A 22,314-nucleotide genomic window follows, 5' to 3' on the forward strand; every position below is an offset into this window, starting at 1 on the left:
CGCTCATAGCAAGCAAGCATTTCTGCTACATACAGGCAATCTGATAATTGTCTGTATGTAGCAGAGTCCATCAAAGTAGTGCAGCTTCTAGCCTCCCATGGAGACTATTGAAGCATGCAAAAAGTTTAAAAAAATGATTTAAAAAATATAAAAAAATAAAAAAAAGTTCAAATAAGTCCCTTTTCACCCCATTCAAAATAAAACAATTAAAAAAAATCAAGCATACACATATTTGGTATCACCACATTCAGAATTACACGATCTATTAATATAAAAAAAGAATTAACCCTATCATTATACTCCATAATGAGAAAAAAGTCAAAACACCAGAGTTACTTTTTTAATCTCTGCAATATTGCATTAAAATGCAATAACGGGCTACCAAAAAATCATATCTGCATCAAAATGGTATGATCAAAAACGTCAGCTTGGCACGCAAAAAATAAGTCCTCATCCAACCCTAGACCACGAGTAGTGGAGACACTATGGGTTTTGGAAAATGGAGCAATTTTTTTTACAAATTTTAGCAATTTTTTTCACCACCTACATAAAAGAACGTGTGTCTATGAACCCGTAATGACCTGGGGAATCATAATGGCAGGTCAGTAATAGCATTTAGTGAACATGGTAAAAAAAAACTACTTTGGGATTGCACTTTTTTGCAATTTCATCGCATTTGGAATTTTTTTCCAGCTTTCTGGTACATGATATGCTAAAACTAATGGTGTTGTTCAAGAGTACAACTTGTCCTGCAAAAAGCAAGCCCTAACATGTCCATTTTGACCAAAAATAGAAATGTTATGCCTTTGGGAAGATGGGAAGCAAAAAACAAAAAATGCAAAAAAAATATATATACCTCCGGTCGTTATGGGGTTAATCTGGCTTTTTTATGTTTCTTTTGGAGTAATGGCTTCTTCCTGGCAGAGTGGCCTTTCAGCCCATGTAGATGCAGCACTCGTTTCACTGTGGATATTGACATAATATTACCAGTTTCTGCCTTCATCTTCACAAGGTCTTTGTGTGACGCGAGTCACTATAGTAATAACAAGTCGCAAAAATGGAACAAAAGAATACAATAACAGATATTAATATAATACTACTTACTGGATTAGTAAAGGGAGGTCAAGCGATCTGAGGTCAGGCCCAGGAAATGGCGCAGTACAACAGGGGTAGTCAGAGACAAAATCCAATTCACTAGCCGGGGTCAAGAAAACCAGAAAGGCAAATATAGTTTACAGGGAGCAGGCAAAAGAGAAGTCAGGTCACAAGCAAAGAGTCAAGTCCAGGAAGGAAAAAAGTCAGGCTGGGTCAGGTGCAGAGCACAGAGGGATCAGACTTACATAGGCAGCAGCAAGTGTACGATTGACACAGAGTGACGGAGCTAGCATGCTTAAGTAGAAGACTAATCAAGGAAAGTGAACACAGATGTTGCAGCACAAACCCAGCACAACCTCTACACATAGTAACATATCAGACAGGAACAGAGTGGAGATCGTGACACTTTGTCCTTGGGTTGATACACTCCCTGACAGAAGTTATGTCGCTTATCCATGTTATGTCAATAAAAGCTTATAACCTGACGTTAAATTCATCCATTGGTTGTATAAATTATTCTTTCGAAAGCTGAAAGCCTCAGAAATGTGGTTTAGATTAAGAAAATAAATTGACATCAATGCAGAAATATTGATCAGTTAATGGACACAGAATGGTCAGATTTTGGCAAGACAAAAGTTTTGTCACCCACAGAAAGTAATGTGATATTCAAACAAATAATTAAATTAAAATACAATTATATGTTGCATTACATTGGTGAATGAAGTTGTGGTGCTGTTAGAGTCATATTTAATATTTTGTGTGACTTCCATGAGCTTGAAGGACTGCATCCATGTGGTTCAACAATGATTCATACAATTTATTAATGAAGTCATCAGGAATAGCAAAGAATGCAGTCTTACATGCCTCCCAGAATTCATCTAGATTCTTTGGTTTTGTCTTCCAAGCTTCCTCTTTCATCCTACCCCAAACATGCTCAATGATGTTCATGTCTGGTGAAATGGCTTGCCAGTCTTTGAGCACCTTGATCTTTTTTGCCTGGCGGAACTTTGTTGTAGAGATGGATGTATGTGATGGAGCACCATCCTGCTGCAGAATTTGACCCCTTTTATGATTTGGAATATAAGAGGTAGCTTAGGATATTGATATTGCCTTCCACCTTGCAAATGTTTTGCACACCCCCATTATACTGAATGTAACCCTAGACCATGATCTTTCCACCACCAAATGTAACTGTTTTCTGGGTGTATTTTGGATCCATATGGGCTCCAGTAGGTCTCCTGCAGTATTTGCGGCGGCTGTGGTGTAATTCTACTGAAGATTCATCCTTGAAATCCACCTTCTGCCACTTTTCCAGCGTCCATCTATTTAGCAGGCTGCGGGACTTTGCAAATGCCACACGTTTTTTTTTATTTGCCTTTTGTTTAGTGCTGGCTTCTGGGCATTGATTCGACCATGGAGGCCATTTTGAGACAGAATCCTACAAACTGTTCTAGTTGACACAGGGACTTGAGATGACCAGGCCTGTTGGAGCTCTGATGCAGTGGAAAAGGGCTTGCTTTGGATTTTCTAACCAACAAACGTTCCTCCTGAGCAGTTGTCTTGTGGGGTCTTCCAGACCTGGGCTTGTCAAACACATCTCCAGTCTCTTCAAATCTTTTTTTAAGACACATTAAAGGTGCCAGCCACCTCTGCAGTGGATCTGGTCATCAGCTTCTTCATAAGCCAGGCTTTGGTCGCAGGGTAGATTTTTGGTATGTTGTCAGAGCTCAAGTTGCAGTTCAAGTGAAGGTCTGGGGTGCTGGGTTTCTTTTTATACACACATACTAATTAACCGATCATTTACTGAGCACAGGTGAGGATGTAAACTAGGATTGGGTGCATTATATGACCAGGCGACAAAACTTTTGTCTTGCTAAAATCTGACCATCCTGTGTCCAATAACTGATCAATATTTATGCATTGATGCCAATTTATTTTCTTAACCTAAACCACATTTTGGAAGGTTTCAGCTTTCAAAAGAAAAATTTGGATGGATGAATTTAACGTTAGGTTATAGGCTTTTGTTTACATAACATGGATAAGTGACATAACGTCTGTCAGGGAGTGTATACACATGTCGGACCAAAGCGCGTTCAACTTTGGAACACAGAACACATCTCCTTCCTGAGTGGTATGATGGCTGGACAGTTACACCTTGTTTGTAGCTGCATATATTTGTTTGTACAGATAAACGAGGAACCTTCAGGTACAGTATCTTGAAAAGGATGAACCAGACTTGAGCAAGTCCACAAATATCTTCTTGATATATTAGGTGTGTATTAAAATACATCCACAGGTGTATCTCTAATTAAGTCAGGCATTGCCAAAAAATACATTGCTCAAAAAAATAAAGGGAGCACTAAAATCCCACATCCTAGATATTACTGAATGAAATATTTCAGTTGTAAATCTTTATTAATTACATAGCAGAATGTGTTGAGAACAATAAAATCTAAAAAGTACCAACGTAAATCACAACTAATATCCCACGGATGTCTGGAGTTGGAATGACGCTCAAAATCAAGGTGGAAAATGAAGTTACAGGCTGATCCAACTTCAGTGGAAATGCCTCAAGACAAAGAAATGATGCTCAGTAGTGTGTGGCCTCCACGTGCCTGTATGACCTCCGTACAATGCCTGGCCATGCTCCTGATGAGGCAGCAGATGCTCTCCTGAGGGATCTTTTCATAGACCTGGACTAAAGCATCCGCCACCTCCTGGACAGTCTGTGGTGCAATGTGACATTGGTGAATGGTGCGAGACATGATGTCCCAGATGTGTTCAATCGGATTCAGGTCTGAGGAATGGGCGGGCCAGTCCATAGCTTGAATGCCTTGATCTTGCAGGAACTGCTGACACACTCCAGCCACATGAGGTCTGGCATTGTCTTGCATTAGGAGGAACCCAGGGCCAACCGCATCAGCATATGGTCCCACAAGGGATCTGAGGATCTCATTTCGGTACCTAATGGCAGTCAGGCTACCTCTGGTGAGCACATGGAGGGCTGTGCGTCTCTCCAAAGAAATGCCACACCACACCATTACTGACCCACTGCCAATCCGATTATCCTGAAGGATTTTGCAAGCAGCAGATCGCTCTCCACGGCGTCTCCAGACTATGTCACGTCTGTCACATGTGCTCAGTGTGAACCTGCTTATAACTGTGAAAAGCACAGGGTGCCAGTTGCAAATTTGCCAATCCTGATGCTCTGTGGCAAATGCCAAGCATCCTGCATGGTGTTGTGCTGTGAGCACAACCCCCATCTGTCAATTGTCCTCATACATGCTCTCATGGCTGTGCGCATTGCACTGCGACCTATTGTTTCCTGTCTGTGGGTGGGCATCTTTACGGTGTGTGCACCGCTTGGTGGGCTCTCCCCTAGTGTGTGTGCACTTTCCGTGACGCCCTATCTGCAGTTCAGGACCTGACGGCCGCAGGGCGCATGTGCCGACTCTAGCCGTTCTTATTGGCCGTTTCAGGCCATGTGACTAAGTTCATTCGGTTATTAGAAGGTCCTGCAGGGACCTGAGATACACTCCCTTGAGAAAGCGGCCTTTAGCTGCCGTGAAACGCGCGTCGGGACCCTCCATCCACCCCCCTCCTTGTTTCCACTCATCTGTTGGTAAGCGCTGCATTTCTTGCTAAGCACTATTGCACTTTAGATGTTAGATAGATGGGTGTATATATGGGGTGGGGATAGGTGTGGGTGGGGTTCATAACAGTCTGCATTGTTTTTGGTGTTCTATATATTGTTGTGACATTTTACCTTTTCTATGATATAATAAAATGATATGATATCTTTTAGATATAATCAGTTTGCTCTTTTTGTCCTCCTGTTGTTATCTGATACTGTTTGGAGCTGATTTTTGATTTGGGTCTGCAGACAGATATTCTCTGCCACCCTGGTCTCTAAGAATGTACATGAGATTTTGGTTGCTAGGGTTCTAGTCTTCTTCCTCTCTGAAGAGACAATTTGCACATCGCATCAGCTGAATGATTTACAGCTATTAGCCAGCAACCAGGCAACCCCCACATATACTCAGCCTTGCTAGTAGCTGTAAATCATTCAGCTGCCACGATGAAAACTGAGGGTATGTGCACACGTCAGGTTTTTTTCCTGACAAAATCCGGAGAAATCTGCCAGAAAATCGCGTTTTTTTCCGCACGTTTTTCTCGCGTTTTTCTCGCGTTTTTTGCGCGGATTTTTTGCGTTTTTTTTTTTTTTTCCTGAATGCATGAAATCCGCAGAAAATCCGCAAAAAGAATGAGCATGGCCATTCTTTTTGCGGATTGCGTTTTTTTTGCGGAAAAAAACGCATACATCTGCACAAAAAATGCGGAATGCATTCTAAATGATAGGATGCATAATTTGAGCGTTTTTTATGCGGATTTATGGCGTTTTTATCAGGAAAATCTGCAAAAAAAACGCGAAAAATCCGGACGTGTGCACATACCCTTAATCTCCGAATACTAACAAATACTCGGAGACCACCTGAGCGTGCTCAGGAAAACTCGAGCAAGGAGTACACTCGCTCATCTCTGCTTTTTACCAATTTATGTGAAAGTAATAGGAACATATTTTTTCCTTTTGTTCATACATCTCCAATGAAGCCATATGAAGTGCTCAATATAAAATCTTGAGATGAAAAATTCTGTTGAGTTTAAAAATTTCCAGCTTTCATGAATTTTTTCCCAAAAATGTGATTCACAGTAAATCATTTTGCAGTGGATCAAAAGTATTCCAAGGCATCCAATTGCCATGCAATAATGTGGACTGAGGTCCGCTATATCAAATTCTATCAAGCTCCATAATGCAAACATAGCCTTAGAAATGTCAAAGTGTGTTCAGCGAAATTGCTCTGGGTAAACCGGCCACTGGTGGTCACAAACAGAACGTGCAACTAATATGGAAAACTGCACAAGCAATCATCTGGTCATTTCATGAGATTTCAATAGTTTTTTTTTAGAATGCAACTTACAATTAAAAAGAGTTGGATAAAGATAAGAGATTAAAAGCTAAATATACAGAGATCTTTACAAATATGAGAGAGATCTGATCCGCTGTACGAGGGTGTAAAGTTAAAGTCAATATTGTAGCTCACAGCGATGGAGTTTTTGCCCATGTTCAAACCAAAGAATACTGAACATCAGTAATAATTAAACAAGACATTAACAAAATATAAACTATCAATAGTTTTCAAGGTCCATTAGCCTTAAAATACATCAAGACACGCGTTTTCTTTGAGTTCATCTTATCGAAAGAACACTAGCTTGCAGACCATTCCAAGGATGCCTGCGAACCGAATTTTCCGTTGGCTGAAATGATTTTGTAAAGCTTTGTTATAGCTGGTATATATATATATATATATATAAATATATATATATATATATATAGAAGCCGTAAAAAATTGGAACAGCACAATGCTCACCGGTGGGTGCCTGGCCTCCCGGGCAGAATGGTCCACTCATCTGCCCACATAAATACAAAAATCAGCAAATGAAGGCAGCACTCCAAATCCTCATGAAGGTAAAAATGTGTCTTTTTATTGAACCCACATCTCTGTGCGACGTTTCGGCTCACATGTATATATATATATACATATATATATATGTGTGTGTATACAATACAAACCAAAAATTTGGACACACCTCATTTAAAGATTTTTCTGTATTTTCATGACTATGAAAATTGTACATTCACACTGAAGGTATCAAAACTATGAATTAACACATGTGGAATTATATACTTAACAAAAAAGTGTGAAACAACTGATACTATGTCTTATATGCTAGGTTCTTCAAAGTAGCCACCTTTTGCTTTGATCACTGCTTTGCACACTCTTGGTTTCGATGCCTTCAGTGTGAATGTACAATTTTCAGTCACGAAAATACAGAAACATCTATATATATATAGTTATCTCTGAATGAAATATTCCAGTTGTAAATCTTTATTCATTACAAAGTGGAATGTGTTGAGAACAATAAAATCTAACAATGATCAACATAAATCATGACTAATATTCCCCAGAGGTCTGGAGTTGGAATGATGCTCAAAATAAAAGTGGAAAATGAAGTTACAGGCTGATCCAACTTCACTGGAAATGCCTGAAGACAAGGAAATGATGCTCAGTATGTGTGTGGTCTCCATGTGCCTGTATGACCTCCCTACAATGCCTGGGCATGCTCCTGATGAGGCGGCGGATGGTCTACTGAGGGATCTTCTACCAGACCTGGACTGAAGCATTTGCCACCCTCTGGACAGTCTGTGGTGCAATGTAAAGTTGGTGTGTTCAATCGAATTCAGGTCTGGGGAACGGGTAAGCCAGTTCATAGCTTCAATGCCTTCATCTTGCAGGAACTACTGACACACTCCAGCCACATGAGGTCTGGCATTGTCCTGCATTAGGAGGAACCCAGGACCAACCCCAACAGCATATGGTCTCACAAGGGGTCTGAGGATCTCGGTACCTAATGGCAGTCAGGCTACCTCTGGCGAGCACCTGGAGGACTGTGCGGCCCTCCAAAGAAATGCCACCCCACACTATTACTGATCCACTGCCAAACCGGTCATGCTGAAGGATGTTGCAGGCAGCAGATCACTCTCCATGGCATCTCTAGACTCTGTCATGTCTGTAACATGTGCTCAGTGTGAACCTGCTTTCATCTGTGAAGAGCACAGGGCGCCAGTGGTGAATTTGCCAATCCTGTTCTGTGGCAAATGCCAAGTATCCTGCATGGTGTTGAGCTGTGAGTACAACCCCCATCTGTGGATGTCGGGCACTCAGACCATCCTCATGGAGTAGGTTTCTAACCCTTTGTGCAGACACATGCACATTTGTGGACAGCTGGAGGTCATTTTGCAGGGCTCTGGCAGTGCTCCTCCTGTTCCTCCTTGCACAAAGGCTCAGGTAGCGGTCCTGCTGCTGGGTTGTTGCCCTCCTACGGCCCCCTCCACGTCTCCTGGTGTACTGGCCAGTCTCCTGATAGCACCTTCAGCCTCTGGACGCTACACTGAGGGACATAGCAAACCTTCTTGCCACAGCTCGCATTGATGTGCCATCCTGGATGAGCTGCACTACCTGAGCCACTTGTGTAGGTTGTAGAGTCCGTCTCACGCTTCCACGAGTGTGAAAACACAACAAACATTAAAAAGTGCCAAAAACATCAGCCAGAAAGCATTGGTACCGAGAAGTGGTCTGTGGTACCCACCTGCAGAATCACTCCTTTATTGAGTGTGTCTTGATAATTGCCAATAATTTCCATCTGTTGTCTTTTCCTTTTGCACAGCAGCATGTGAACTTGATTGTCAAACAGTGTTGCTTCCTAAGTGGACAGTTTGATTTCACAGAAGTTTGATATATCTGGATTTATATTCTGTTGTTTAAGTGTTCCCTTTATTTTTTGGAGCAGTGTATACCTGTATTGATTTACTTTAACCCCTTTCTGACATCGGACGTACTATCCCGTCCATGTGGGGTGGGCCCCTATGACCATGGACGGGATAGTACGTCCAGCGCGATCGGCCGCGCTCACGGGGGGAGCGCCGCCGATCGCGGCCGGGTGTCAGCTGCCTATCGCAGCTGACATCCGGCACTATGTAGACACATATCCCGGTGTGGTATCCCGCACCGGGGGAGAAGTGAAAGAAAAAAGAGAATATTTTTAAAAATTAAAAAGGTAAATTTTATTACATAATCAAATCATAATACAACAATAAAATACGTAAAGAGAACAATAGACAGGGGGGTGGTGAAAAACACCAGACTACTACGGGAAAAGGTAGCACCGAAAAATAATAGTTCCTGTAAACAGGGATATTGGAGCTATGTAGCTACATAGAGTCCACACAGCACGATGAAACTTATATATAATGTGCCAATAGTGTTGTCATTAAATCATAATAGCTAAGGCCAAGTTATAGCAGGTACCGGAGTGTATAAAATATATAGATTGCGACCAAAATTCCCCAAAGGAATGTGCAGATTGTCCAAAATCAGACAACTACACATAGAGTATTGGAACTGACAGTGCAAGGCTTTGGTGCCAGAAAATGCAAAAATTGCTAATATATCTGGTACATGTGCATAGCACTAATTCAAAGTCTATAAAGTAGTATACTCAATGTACAAACGGCCCAAGAGGGGGTAATGGTTACCTGTAGTGTCGCTGCTATATCATAAGGAGGCCGGCTGTGTGGTGTGCAGGATAGCTGGTGCTATGGTCGGGACATTCCTTTGGGGAATTTTGGTCGCAATCTATATATTTTATACACTCCGGTACCTGCTATAACTTGGCCTTAGCTATTATGATTTAATGACAACACTATTGGCACATTATATATAAGTTTCATCGTGCTGTGTGGACTCTATGTAGCTACATAGCTCCAATATCCCTGTTTACAGGAACTATTATTTTTCGGTGCTACCTTTTCCCGTAGTAGTCTGGTGTTTTTCACCACCCCCCTGTCTATTGTTCTCTTTACGTATTTTATTGTTGTATTATGATTTGATTATGTAATAAAATTTACCTTTTTAATTTTTAAAAATATTCTCTTTTTTCTTTCACTTCTCCCCCGGTGCGGGATACCACACCGGGATATGTGTCTATGTATATCGAAGTGACCATAAGCAATATTGTGGACTATGGGTATATCCGGCACTATGTGCCAGGAGCGGTCACGGACCGCCCCCGGCACATTAACCCCTGGCACACCGCGATCAAAGATGATCGCGATGTGCCGGCGGTGCAGGGAAGCACCGCGCAGGGAGGGGGCTCCCTGCGGGCTTCCCTGAGCCCCCCGTAGCAACGCGATGTGATCGCGTTGCTGCGAGGGTCTCACCTCCCTCCCTGCTTCCTCCAGCCCCGGATACAAGATGGCCGCGGATCCGGGTCCTGCAGGGAGGGAGGTGGCTTCACAGAAGCCTGCTCAGAGCAGGCACTGTGAAGGCTGCAGCGCTGCATGTCAGATCAGTGATCTGACAGAGTGCTGTGCAAACTGTCAGATCACCGATCTGTGATGTCCCCCCCTGGGACAAAGTAAAAAAGTAAAAAAAAAAATTTTCAAATGTGTAAAAAAAAATAAAAAAAAATATTCCAAAATAATGAAAAAAAAAATAAAATATTATTCCCATAAATACATTTCTTTATCTAAATAAAAAAAAAAAACAATAAAAGTACACATATTTAGTATCGCCGCGTCCATAACGGCCCGACCTATAAAACTGGCCCACTAGTTAACCCCTTCAGTAAACACCGTAAGAAAAAAAAAAAAAACGAGGCAAAAAACAACACTTTATTATCATACCGCCGAACAAAAAGTGGAATAAAACGCGATCAAAAAGACAGATATAAATAATCATGATACCGCTGAAAACGTCATCTTGTCCCGCAAAAAACGAGCTGCCATACAGCATCATCAGTAAAAAAATAAAAAAGTTATAGTCCTGAGAATAAAGCGATGCCAAAATAATTATTTTTTCTATAAAATAGTTTTTATCGTATAAAAGCGCCAAAACATAAAAAAATGATATAAATGAGGTGTCGCTGTAATCGTACTGACCCGAAGAATAAAACTGCTTTATCAATTTTACCAAACGCGGAACGGTATAAACGCCTCCCCCAAAAGAAATTCATGAACAGCTGGTTTTTGGTCATTCTGCCTCACAAATATCGGAATAAAAAGCGATCAAAAAATGTCACGTGCCCGAAAATGTTACCAATAAAAACGTCAACTCGTCCCGCAAAAAAGAAGACCTCACATGACTCTGTGGACCAAAATATAGAAAAATTATAACTCTCAAAATGTGGTAACGCAAAAAATATTTTTTGCAATAAAAAGCGTCTTTCAGTGTGTGACGGCTGCCAATCATAAAAATCCGCTAAAAAACCCGCTATAAAAGTAAATCAAACCCCCCTTCATCACCCCCTTAGTTAGGGAAAAATTAAAAAAATGTATTTATTTCCATTTTCCCATTAGGGCTAGGGTTAGAGTTAGGGCTAGGGTTAGGGCTAGGGTTAGGGCTAGGGTTAGGGCTAGGGCTAGGGTTAGGGCTAGGGTTAGGGTTAGGACTAGGGTTAGGGCTAGGTTTAGGGTTAGGGCTAGGGTTAGGGCTAGGGTTAGGGCTAGGGTTAGGGCTAGGGCTAGGGTTAGGGCTAGGGTTAGGGCTAGGGCTAGGGTTAGGGTTAGGGCTAGGGTTAGGGCTAGGGTTAGGGCTAGGGTTAGGGCTAGGGTTAGGATTAGGGTTAGGGCTAGGGTTAGGGCTAGGGTTAGGGCTAGGGCTACAGTTTGGGTTGGGGCTAAAGTTACAGTTAGGGTTTAGATTACATTTACGGTTGGGAATAGGGTTGGGATTAGGGTTAGGGGTGTGTCTGGGTTAGAGGTGTGGTTAGGGTTACTGTTGGGATTAGGGTTAGGGATGTGTTTGGATTAGGGTTTCAGTTATAATTGGGGGGTTTCCACTGTTTAGGCACATCAGGGGCTCTCCAAACGCGACATGGCGTCCGATCTCAATTCCAGCCAATTCTGCGTTGAAAAAGTAAAACAGTGCTTCTTCCCTTCCGAGCTCTCCCGTGTGCCCAAACAGCGGTTTACCCCAACATATGGGGTATCAGCGTACTCAGGACAAATAGGACAACAACTTTTGGGGTCCAATTTCTCCTGTTACCCTTGGGAAAATACAAAACTCGGGGCTAAAACATATTTTTTGTGGGAAAAAAAAAGATTTTTTATTTTCACAGCTCTGCGTTATAAACTGTAGTGAAACACTTGGGGGTTCAAAGTTCTCACAGCACATCTAGATTAGTTCCCTGGGGGGTCTAGTTTCCAATATGGGGTCACTTGTGGGGGGTTTCTACTGTTTAGGTACATTAGGGGTTCTGCAAACGCAATGTGACGTCTGCAGACCATTCCATCTAAGTCTGCATTACAAATGGCGCTCCTTCCCTTCCGAGCTCTGCCATGCGCTCAAACGGTGGTTTCCCCCAACATACGGGGTATCAGCGTACTCAGGACAAATTGGAAAACAACTTTTGGGGTCGAATTTCTCCTCTTACCCTCGGGAAAATACCAAACTGGGGGCTAAAAAATAATTTTGGGGGGAAAGATTTTTTTTTTTAATTTTCACGGCTCTGCGTTACAAACTGTAGTGAAACACTTGGGGGTTCAAAGCTATCACAACACATCTAGATGAGTTCCTTAGGGGGTCTAGTTTCCAAAATGGTGTCACTTGTGGGAGGTTTCTACTGTTTAGGTACATTAGGGGCTCTGCAAATGCAATGTGACACCTGCAGACCATTCCATCTAAGTCCTCATTCCAAATGGAGCTCCTTCCCTTCCGAGCCCTCCCATGCGCCCAAACAGTGGTTCCCCCCCACATATGGGGTATCAGCGCACTCAGGACAAATTGGACAACAAATTGTGTGGTCGAATTTCTCCTGTTACCCTCGGTAAAATACAAAACTGGGGGCTAAAAAATAATTTTTGTGGGAAAAAATTTTTGTTTTATTTTTACGGCTCTCCATTATAAACTTCTGTGAAGCCCTTGGTGGGTCAAAGCTCTCAGCACACATCTAGATAAGTTCCTAAGGGGGTCTACTTTCCAAAATGGTGTCACTTGTGCGGGGTTTCTACTGTTTAGGTACATTAGGGGCTCTGCAAACGCAATGTGACACCTGCAGACCATTCCATCTAAGTCTGCATTCAAATGGCACTCCTTCCCTTCTGAGCCCTCCCATGTGCCCAAACAGTGGTTCCCCCCACATATGGTGTATCATCGCACTCAGGACAAATTGGGCAACAAATTTTGGGGTCCAATTTCTCCTGTTACCCTCAGGAAAATACAAAACTGGGGGCTAAAAAAATAATTTTTGTGGGAAAAAAATTTTGTTTTATTTTTACGGCTCTGCATTATAAACTTCTGTGAAGCACTTGGTGGGTCAAAGTTCTCACCACACCTCTAGATAAGTTCCTTAGGGGGTCTACTTTCCAAAATGGTGTCATTTGTGGGGGGTTTCAATGTTTAGGCACATCAGTGGCTCTTCAAACGCAACATGGCGTCCCATCTCAATTCCTGTCAATTTTGCATTGAAAAGTCAAACAGCGCTCCTTCCCTTCCGAGCTCTCCCATCCGCCCAAACAGTGGTTTACCCCCACATATGGGCTATCAGCGTACTCAGGACAAATTGTACAACAACTTTTGGGGTCCAATTTCTTCTCTTACCCTTGGAAAAATAAGAAATTGGGGGCGAAAAGATAATTTTTGTGAAAAAATATGATTTTTTATTTTTACGGTTCTACATTATAAACTTCTGTGAAGCACTTGGTGGGTCAAAGTGCTCACCACACCTCTAGATAAGTTCCTTAGGGGGTCTACTTTCCAAAATGGTGTCACTTGTGGGGGGTTTCAATGTTTAGCCACATCAGAGGCTCTCCAAACGAAACATGGCGTCCCATCTCAATTCCAGTCAATTTTGCATTGAAAAGTCAAATGGCACTCCTTCGCTTCCGAGCTCTGCCATGCGCCCAAACAGTGGTTTACCCCCACATGTGGGGTATTGGCATACTCAGGACAAATTGTACAACAATGTTTGGGGTCCATTTTCTCCTGTTACCCTTGGTAAAATAAAACAAATTGGAGCTGAATTAAATTTTTTGTGAAAAAAAGTTAAATGTTCATTTTTATTTAAACATTCAAAAAATTCCTGTGAAGCACCAGAAGGGTTAATAAACTTCTTGAATATGGTTTTGAGCACCTTGAGGGGTGTAGTTTTTAGAATGGTGTCACACTTGGGTATTTTCTATCATATAGACCCCTCAAAATGACTTCAAATGAGATGTGGTCCCTAAAATAAAATGGTGTTGTAGAAATGAGAAATTGCTGGTCAACTTTTAACCCTTATAACTCCCTAACAAAAAAAAATTTTGGTTCCAAAATTGTGCTGATGTAAAGTAGACATGTGGGAAATGTTACTTATTAAGTATTTTGTGTGACATATCTCTGTGATTTAATTGCATAAAAATTCAAAGTTGGAAAATTGCGAAATTTTCATAATTTTCGCCACATTTCCGTTTTTTTCACAAATAAACGCAGGTACTATCAAAGAATTTTTACCATTGTCATGAAGTACAATATGTCACGAGAAAACAATGTCAGAATCACCAGGATCCATTGAAGTGTTCCTGAGTTATAACCTCATAAAGAGACAGTGGTCACAATTGTAAAAATTGGCCCGGTCATTAACGTGCAAACCACCCTTGGGGGTAAAGGGGTTAATGGATAGGTCCATTAAGGGGGTTGAGTGAGATGAGGGAAAGATGATGAACTGTGCTTTATCAATGTTACTTTTTACAAATCTAGCACAGAAGGACAAAATGACTAACAGACATTCTGGGAGTTTGGTTATTAAGGAGGTGATATCGGGTCCAGAGAGGTAGATCTGTGTGTCATCAGAATAGAGATGATAAAGAAAGCCATGGGACTCTATGAGTTGTCCCAGGTCAAATGTGCAGATGGAGAATAGCAGGGTTCTGGAACTGAACCATGGGGGACACCATTAGATCGGGGGTGAGATGAAGAGGAGGTGTGTGAGTTGAAAACCTTGAATGTTCAGTCTGTTGAGTATGAAGAGTTCCACGATGAGGCCAAGTCTGTGATGCCAAAAGATAAGAGAATCTGCAGTAAGAAGAAATAGTTCACTGTGTTAAAATCAGATGGCAGGTCCAGTAGGAGGAGGACAGTGTAGTGTCACTTGGATTTAGAAGGTTGTTAGGTCAATGATGACTTTAGTCAGGGGAATTATGGTGGAATTATGCAGTCAAAAGCTAGATTATAAAAGGTCAAAAAGGGAATGGGATTAGAGGTGGGAGTACAGTCCATGACGAACGTGTTGTTCCAGTAGTTTTGAGGCTTAGGGGAGGAGAGATATGGGGTGATAGCTAGACAGGGATTATGGGTCAATGGAGGGTTTTTTGAGGATGCATGTGATTGAGGCATATTTTAAGCTTGAGGAGAAGACACCAGTTATTAATAAAGCTTAAAGAGATGGGTTAGAATTAGTATTAAGACTGTGGTGAAGTTTAAGATAAGGTGGGAAGGAATCGGCTCAAGTGAACAGGTGATGAGATGTGATCTGGAGAGTAGAGTGGAAAGTTGATCTTCTGTAATGGCAAAGAAGCTGGTTTTGGAGGAGGAGGGCTGAGGGGATGTGGGGACTTTAAACAAAAGCTTTGTCTGATGTTATCAATCTTTTGATTGAAAAATAAGGAAAAGTCTTCAGCTGAGATGAGAGGAGAAGGATGGTGTATTGGGGAAAAAAGAGAACTGAAAGTGCTGCATAGTTGTTTAGGGTTGTAAGACAGAGAGCATAAGATAGATTAGAAGTAGGTTTGTTTTGCTGCAGTGAATGTGGACTTGAAAGTAATGAAGGATGGTTTGAATGTGATGAAGTGCTCATTGGAATGGAATCTTTTCCATTTCCACTCAGCAACCCTGGAAACCTGTGTTAGTACTTTAATCAGGCTATTTTGCAAGGGTTGCCTGTTGATTGTACAAGCTTTGCTATATGTGAGGGGAAACTGTTATGATCAGGTGACCTTGGAGCAGCATGAAAACTTTCACTGGAGTAGGTGGTAACTATACTGACCGCAAATCCTGATCTTAACACCGCAACTAGAAGTAGCCGTGGGGTGTACCTAACAAGCCCTAGACACCTCATCACAGCCGGAGGACTAAATACCCCTAAAGATGGAAGAAGGAATTCTACCTTGCCTCAGAGCAGAACCCCAAAGAATAAGCAGCCCCCCACAAATAATGACTGTGAGTAGTAGAGGAAAAGACACACGCAGGCAGGAAACAGGATTTAGCAAAAGAGGCCACACTAACTAAAATAGGAAAGGATAGGACAGGATACTAAGCGGTCAGTATTAAAATCCTTCCAAAAATATCCACAGCAGAAAATACAAAAACTCCACCATCTATCTAAAGATGTGGAGCGTATATCTGCAACTCCAGAGAATCCAACAAGACTGAGAAAACAATGACACAGTCTAAGCTGGACAAGAGAAAACAAATGAATAGCACAGAATATAAGCACACCGCATGTGTGCCACAGAAAAAGAAACAGACACTTATCTTGGCTGAATTGGCAGCTAAGCAGGAGGAGCCAGACAAAGATCCAACACTTCCCAAGAAACATTGACAACTGGCAAGGACTAATGAATCCTGCACACCTAAATATCCCAGTCAGAACTGCAATCAGCAGATGCACCTGGCCAGGACAGCGACTCAGAGACAACTGCATTCCCACCTACAACCACCGGAGGGAACCCAAAAGCAGAATTCACAACAGGAAACGATAGATTTGAGAGCTGCAGCTGTTGTGGTGTTAGAGTGGCAGCAGCATCTGCATTGTGTGAGGAACTGATGTTTGCAAGGGGGAGAAGATATTCAGTAAGTGATTGTAGATCAAGGAGTTTGAGATTTCTGCAGGTGTGCAAGTTTGTGAAGTGTAGATTGTGCACCTGGAAAGGAGAGGGAAGAGAATGTAAGTAGGTTGTGGTCAGAAGGAAAGAGATGAGTAAGAGAAGTTAGATAGGGAAAAAAAGGTGGGTAATGTTGAGGTCCAGTGTGTGGGTAACTTTATGAGTTGCTGAGGAGGAGCATTGAGCAAGGCCGAAGGAGGAAGGCAGAGATAGAAGCTTAGAGACAGCTAAGTGGAAAGTGTCAAGGAGGATGTTGATTCCCCCATGATGATAGTGATGTTTTCAGTGGATAGGAAATGAAGTAGTCAGGCGATGAAGTGGTTTGAAGAAGGTGGTGGCTGGCATTGGGGGGCAGTGTTGTGAATTCTGTTGTCGAGCTCCCTCCTGTGGTCATGAATGGTACTTCGGCTGGTTCTGTCCATGGACTTCCTCTGGTGGCTGTGGGTGTTTCTGAGTTTCCTTCCACAGGTGACGAGGCTAATTCGTTAGTGGGCTGCTCTATTTAACTCCACTTAGATCTTTGCCCCATGCCAGCTGTCAATGTTGTACTATTGGTCTAGTTCGCTCCTGGATCGTTCTGGTTACCTGTTTACTCCAGCAGAAGCTAAGTTCCTCTTGCTATTTTCTTGTTTGCTATTTTTTCTGTCCAGCTTGCTATTGTGAATATTGCCTTGCTTGCTGGAAGCTCTGGGACGCAGAGGGGCGCCTCCGCACCGTGAGTCGGTGCGGAAGGTTTTTTTTTCCCTGCACTCTCTGCGTGGCTTATTGTAGGTTTTTGTGCTGACCGCAAAGCTATCTTTCCTATCCTCGGTCTATTCAGTAAGGCGGGCCTCACTTTGCTAAAATCTATTTCATCTCTGTGTTTGTATTTTCATCTTTACTCACAGTCATTATATGATGGGGGCTCCCTTTTCCTTTGGGGAATTTCTCTGAGGCAAGGTAGGCTTATTTTTCTATCTTCAGGGCTAGCTAGCTTCTTAGGCTGTGCCGATGCGCCTAGGTCTGGTCAGGAGCGCTCCATGGCTGTTGTGAATTCTGTGGCAGAGCTCCCTCCTGTGGTCACAAGTGGTACTGCGGCTTCTGAGTTTCCTTCCTCAGGTGAAGAGGTTAAGTCGTTAGGTGCTGCTCTATTTAACTCCACCTAGTGCTTTGCTCCTGGCCTCCAGTCAATGTTCTAGTATTGGTCTTGTTTCCTCCTGGATCGTTCCTGTGGCCTGTCTTCCTGCATAAGCTAAGTTTTGCTTGTGTTATTTTTGTTTGCTATTTTTTCTGTCCAGCTTGCTTAATTGGTTATTCTTGCTTGCTGGAAGCTCTGGGACGCAGAGGGAGCACCTCCGTACCGTTAGTCGGTGCGGAGGGTCTTTTTGCCCCCTTTGCGTGCTTGTTTGTAGGGTTTTGTGTTGACCGCAAAGTAATCTTTTCTATCCTCGGTCTGTTCAGTAAGTTGGGCCTCACTTTGCTAAATCTATTTCATCTCTGCGTTTGTATTTTCATCTCAACTCACAGTCATTATATGTGGGGGGCTGCCTTTTCCTTTGGGGTATTTCTCTGAGGCAAGGTAGGCTTATTTTTCCTTCTTAGGCCTAGCTAGTTTCTCAGGCTGTGCCGAGTTGCATAGGGAGCGTTAGGCGCAATCCACGGCTGCCTCTAGTGTTGTTGGATAGGATTAGGGATTGCGGTCAGCAGAGTTACCACGTCTCAGAGCTCGTCCTATGTCTTTTGGTTATTGTCAGGTCACTTTGTGTGCTCTGAACTTCAAGGTCCATTGTGATTCTGAATTACCTATTCATAACAGTACTGGAGGCCCAAAGTACTAATGCTTCTCAATAGAGGGAAAAAAGAAGTTCTGAGACCATTTTTTTTTCTTTGCACTGTGTTTTGCCTTTTTTTCCCCCTAGACATTTGGGTGGTTCAGGACACAGGTGTAGTGATGGACATTAAAGGTCTGTCTTCTTGTGTGGATAATCTCACTGCAAGAGTACAAAATATTCAGGACATTATGGTTCAGAAATCTATGTTAGAACCTAGAATTCCTATTCCTGATTTGTTTTCTGGAGATAGAACAAAGTTTCTCAATTTCAAAAATAATTGCAAACTGTTTCTGGCTTTGAAACCTCGCTCCTCTGGTGACCCAGTTCAACAAGTTAGGATTATTATTTCTTTATTACGTGGCGACCCTCAAGACTGGGCATTTTCCCTTGCGCCAGGAGATCCTGCATTATGTAATATTGATGCATTTTTCCTGGCGCTCGGATTGCTGTACGATGAACCTAATTCGGTGGATCAGGCAGAGAAAAGTTTGCTGGCTCTGTGTCAGGGTCAGGATGAGATAGAGATTTATTGTCGAAGTTTAGAAAGTGGTCCGTGCTCACTCAATGGAATGAAGGCGCGCTGGCAGCTATTTTCAGAAAGGGTCTCTCTGAAGCCCTTAAGGATGTCATGGTGGGATTTCCTATGCCTGCTGGTCTGAATGAGTCTATGTCTTTGGTCATTCAGATCGGTCGACGCTTGCATGAGCGTAAATCTGTGCACCATTTGGCGGTATTATCCGAGCTTAAACCTGAGCCTATGCAGTGCGATAGGACTTTGACCAGAGTTGAACGGCAAGAACACAGACGTCAGAATGGGCTGTGTTTCTACTGTGGTGATTCCACTCATGCTATCTCCGATTGTCCTAAGTGCACTAAGCGGTTCGCTAGGTCTGCCACCATTGGTACGGTACAGTCAAAATTTCTTTTGTCCGTTACATTGATCTGCTCTTTGTCATCTTATTCTGTCATGGCATTTGTGGACTCAGGCGCTGCCCTGAATTTGATGGACTTGGAGTATGCTAGGTCTTGTGGGTTTTTCTTGGAGCCTTTGCAGTGTCCTATTCCATTGAGAGGAATTGATGCTACGCCTTTGGCCAAGAATAAGCCTCAGTACTGGACCCAGCTGACCATGTGCATGGCTCCTGCACATCAGGAGGATTTTTGCTTTCTGGTGTTGCATAATCTGCATGATGTGGTCGTGTTGGGGTTGCCATGGCTACAAGTCCATAACCCAGTATTAGATTGGAAATCAATGTCTGTGTCCAGCTGGGGTTGTCAGGGGGTACATGGTGATGTCCCATTTCTGTCTATTTCGTCATCCACCCCTTCTGAGGTTCCAGAGTTCTTGTCTGATTACCGGGATGTATTTGATGAGCCCAAGTCGAATGCCCTACCTCCGCATAGGGATTGTGATTGTGCTATCGATTTGATTCCTGGTAGTAAGTTTCCTAAAGGTCGACTGTTTAATTTATCTATGCCTGAGCACGCCGCTATGCGGAGTTACGTGAAGGAGTCCTTGGAGAAGGGTCATATTCACCCGTCATCGTCGCCATTGGGTGCGGGGTTCTTTTTTGTGGCCAAGAAGGATGGTTCGCTGAGACCTTGTATAGATTACCGCCTTCTAAATAAAATCACGGTCAAATTTCAGTACCCCTTGCCGCTGTTATCTGATTTGTTTGCTCGGATCAAGGGGGCTAGTTGGTTCACCAAGATAGATCTTCGTGGTGCGTATAATCTTGTGCGTATTAAGCGGGGCGATGAATGGAAAACTGCATTTAATACGCCCGAGGGCCATTTTGAGTACCTAGTTATGCCATTCGGACTTGCCAATGCTCCATTGGTGTTTCAGTCCTTTATGCATGACATCTTCCGAGAGTACCTGGATAAATTCCTGATTGTATACTTGGATGATATTTTGGTCTTCTCGGATGATTGGGAGTCTCATGTAAAGCAGGTCAGAATGGTGTTCCAGGTCCTGCGTGCTAATTCTTTGTTTGTGAAGGGATCAAAGTGTCTCTTTGGTGTTCAGAAGGTTTCATTTTTGGGGTTCATTTTTTCCCCTTCTAATATCGAGATGGACCCTGTTAAGGTCCAGGCCATCTATGATTGGACTCAGCCGACATCTCTGAAGAGTTTGCAAAAGTTCCTGGGCTTTGCTAATTTTTATCGTCGTTTCATCTGTAATTTTTCTAGTATTGCTAAACCATTGACCGTTTTGACCAAGAAGGGTGCTGATGTGGTCAATTGGTCTTCTGCTGCTGTGGAAGCTTTTCAAGAGTTAAAGCGTCGTTTTTCTTCTGCCCTGTGTTGTGTCAACCAGATGTTTCGCTTCCGTTCCAGGTCGAGGTTGATGCTTCTATAATTGGAGCGGGGGCTGTTTTGTCGCAAAGAGGTTCTGATTGCTCGGTGATGAAACCATGCGCCTTCTTTTCCAGGAAGTTTTCGCCTGCTGAGCGAAATTATGATGTTGGCAATCGAGAGTTGCTGGCCATGAAGTGGGCATTCGAGGAGTGGCGTCATTGGCTTGAAGGAGCTAAGCATCGCGTGGTGGTCTTGACTGATCACAAGAATTTAACTTATCTCGAGTCTGCCAAACGGTTGAATCCTAGACAGGCTCGTTGGTCGCTGTTTTTCTCCCGTTTTGACTTTGTGGTTTTGTACCTTCCGGGCTCTAAAAATGTGAAGGCGGATGCCCTGTCTAGGAGCTTTGTGCCCGACTCTCCGGGTTTGTCTGAGCCGGCGGGTATTCTCAAAGAGGGAGTAATTTTGTCTGCCATCTCCCCTGATTTGCGGCGGGTGCTGCAAAAATTTCAGGCTAATAAACCTGATCGTTGCCCAGCGGAGAAACTGTTTGTCCCTGATAGGTGGACGAATAAAGTTATCTCTGAGGTTCATTGTTCGGTGTTGGCTGGTCATCCTGGAATCTTTGGTACCAGAGAGTTAGTGGCTAGATCCTTTTGGTGGCCATCTCTGTCGCGGGATGTGCGTTCTTTTGTGCAGTCCTGTGGGATTTGTGCTCGGGCTAAGCCCTGCTGTTCTCGTGCCAGTGGGTTGCTTTTGCCCTTGCCGGTCCTGAAGAGGCCTTGGACACATATCTCTATGGATTTTATTTCGGATCTCCCCGTTTCTCAAAAAATGTCGGTCATTTGGGTGGTTTGTGATCGCTTCTCTAAAATGGTCCATTTGGTACCCTTGTCTAAATTACCTTCCTCCTCTGATTTGGTGCCATTGTTCTTCCAGCATGTGGTTCGTTTACATGGCATTCCAGAGAATATCGTTTCTGACAGAGGTTCCCAGTTTGTTTCGAGGTTTTGGCGAGCCTTTTGTGCTAGGATGGGCATTGATTTGTCTTTTTCCTCGGCTTTCCATCCTCAGACAAATGGCCAGACCAAACGAACCAATCAGACCTTGGAAACATATCTGAGATGCTTTGTTTCTGCTGATCAGGATGATTGGGTGTCCTTCTTGCCTTTGGCGGAGTTCGCCCTTAATAATCGGGCCAGCTCGGCTACCTTGGTTTCGCCATTTTTCTGCAACTCTGGGTTCCATCCTCGTCTCTCTTCAGGGCAGGTTGAGTCTTCGGACTCTCTTGGTGTGGATACTGTGGTGGACAGATTACAGCAGATTTGGACTCATGTAGTGGACAATTTGACCTTGTCCCAGGAGAAGGCTCAACATTTCGCTAATCGCAGACGCTGTGTGGGTCCCCGACTTCGTGTTGGGGATTTGGTTTGGTTGTCATCTCGTCATATTCCTATGAAGGTTTCCTCTCCTAAGTTTAAGCCTCGTTTCATTGGTCCTTATAGGATTTCTGAGGTTCTTAATCCTGTGTCTTTTCATTTGAGATTCTTTTTCCATCCATAACGTATTCCATAGGTCATTGTTGCGGAGATACGTGGCACCTATGGTTCCATCTGTTGATCCTCCTGC

This window comes from Ranitomeya imitator, chromosome 6, assembly GCF_032444005.1.
Source record: "Ranitomeya imitator isolate aRanImi1 chromosome 6, aRanImi1.pri, whole genome shotgun sequence".
Taxonomy (NCBI): domain Eukaryota; kingdom Metazoa; phylum Chordata; class Amphibia; order Anura; family Dendrobatidae; genus Ranitomeya; species Ranitomeya imitator.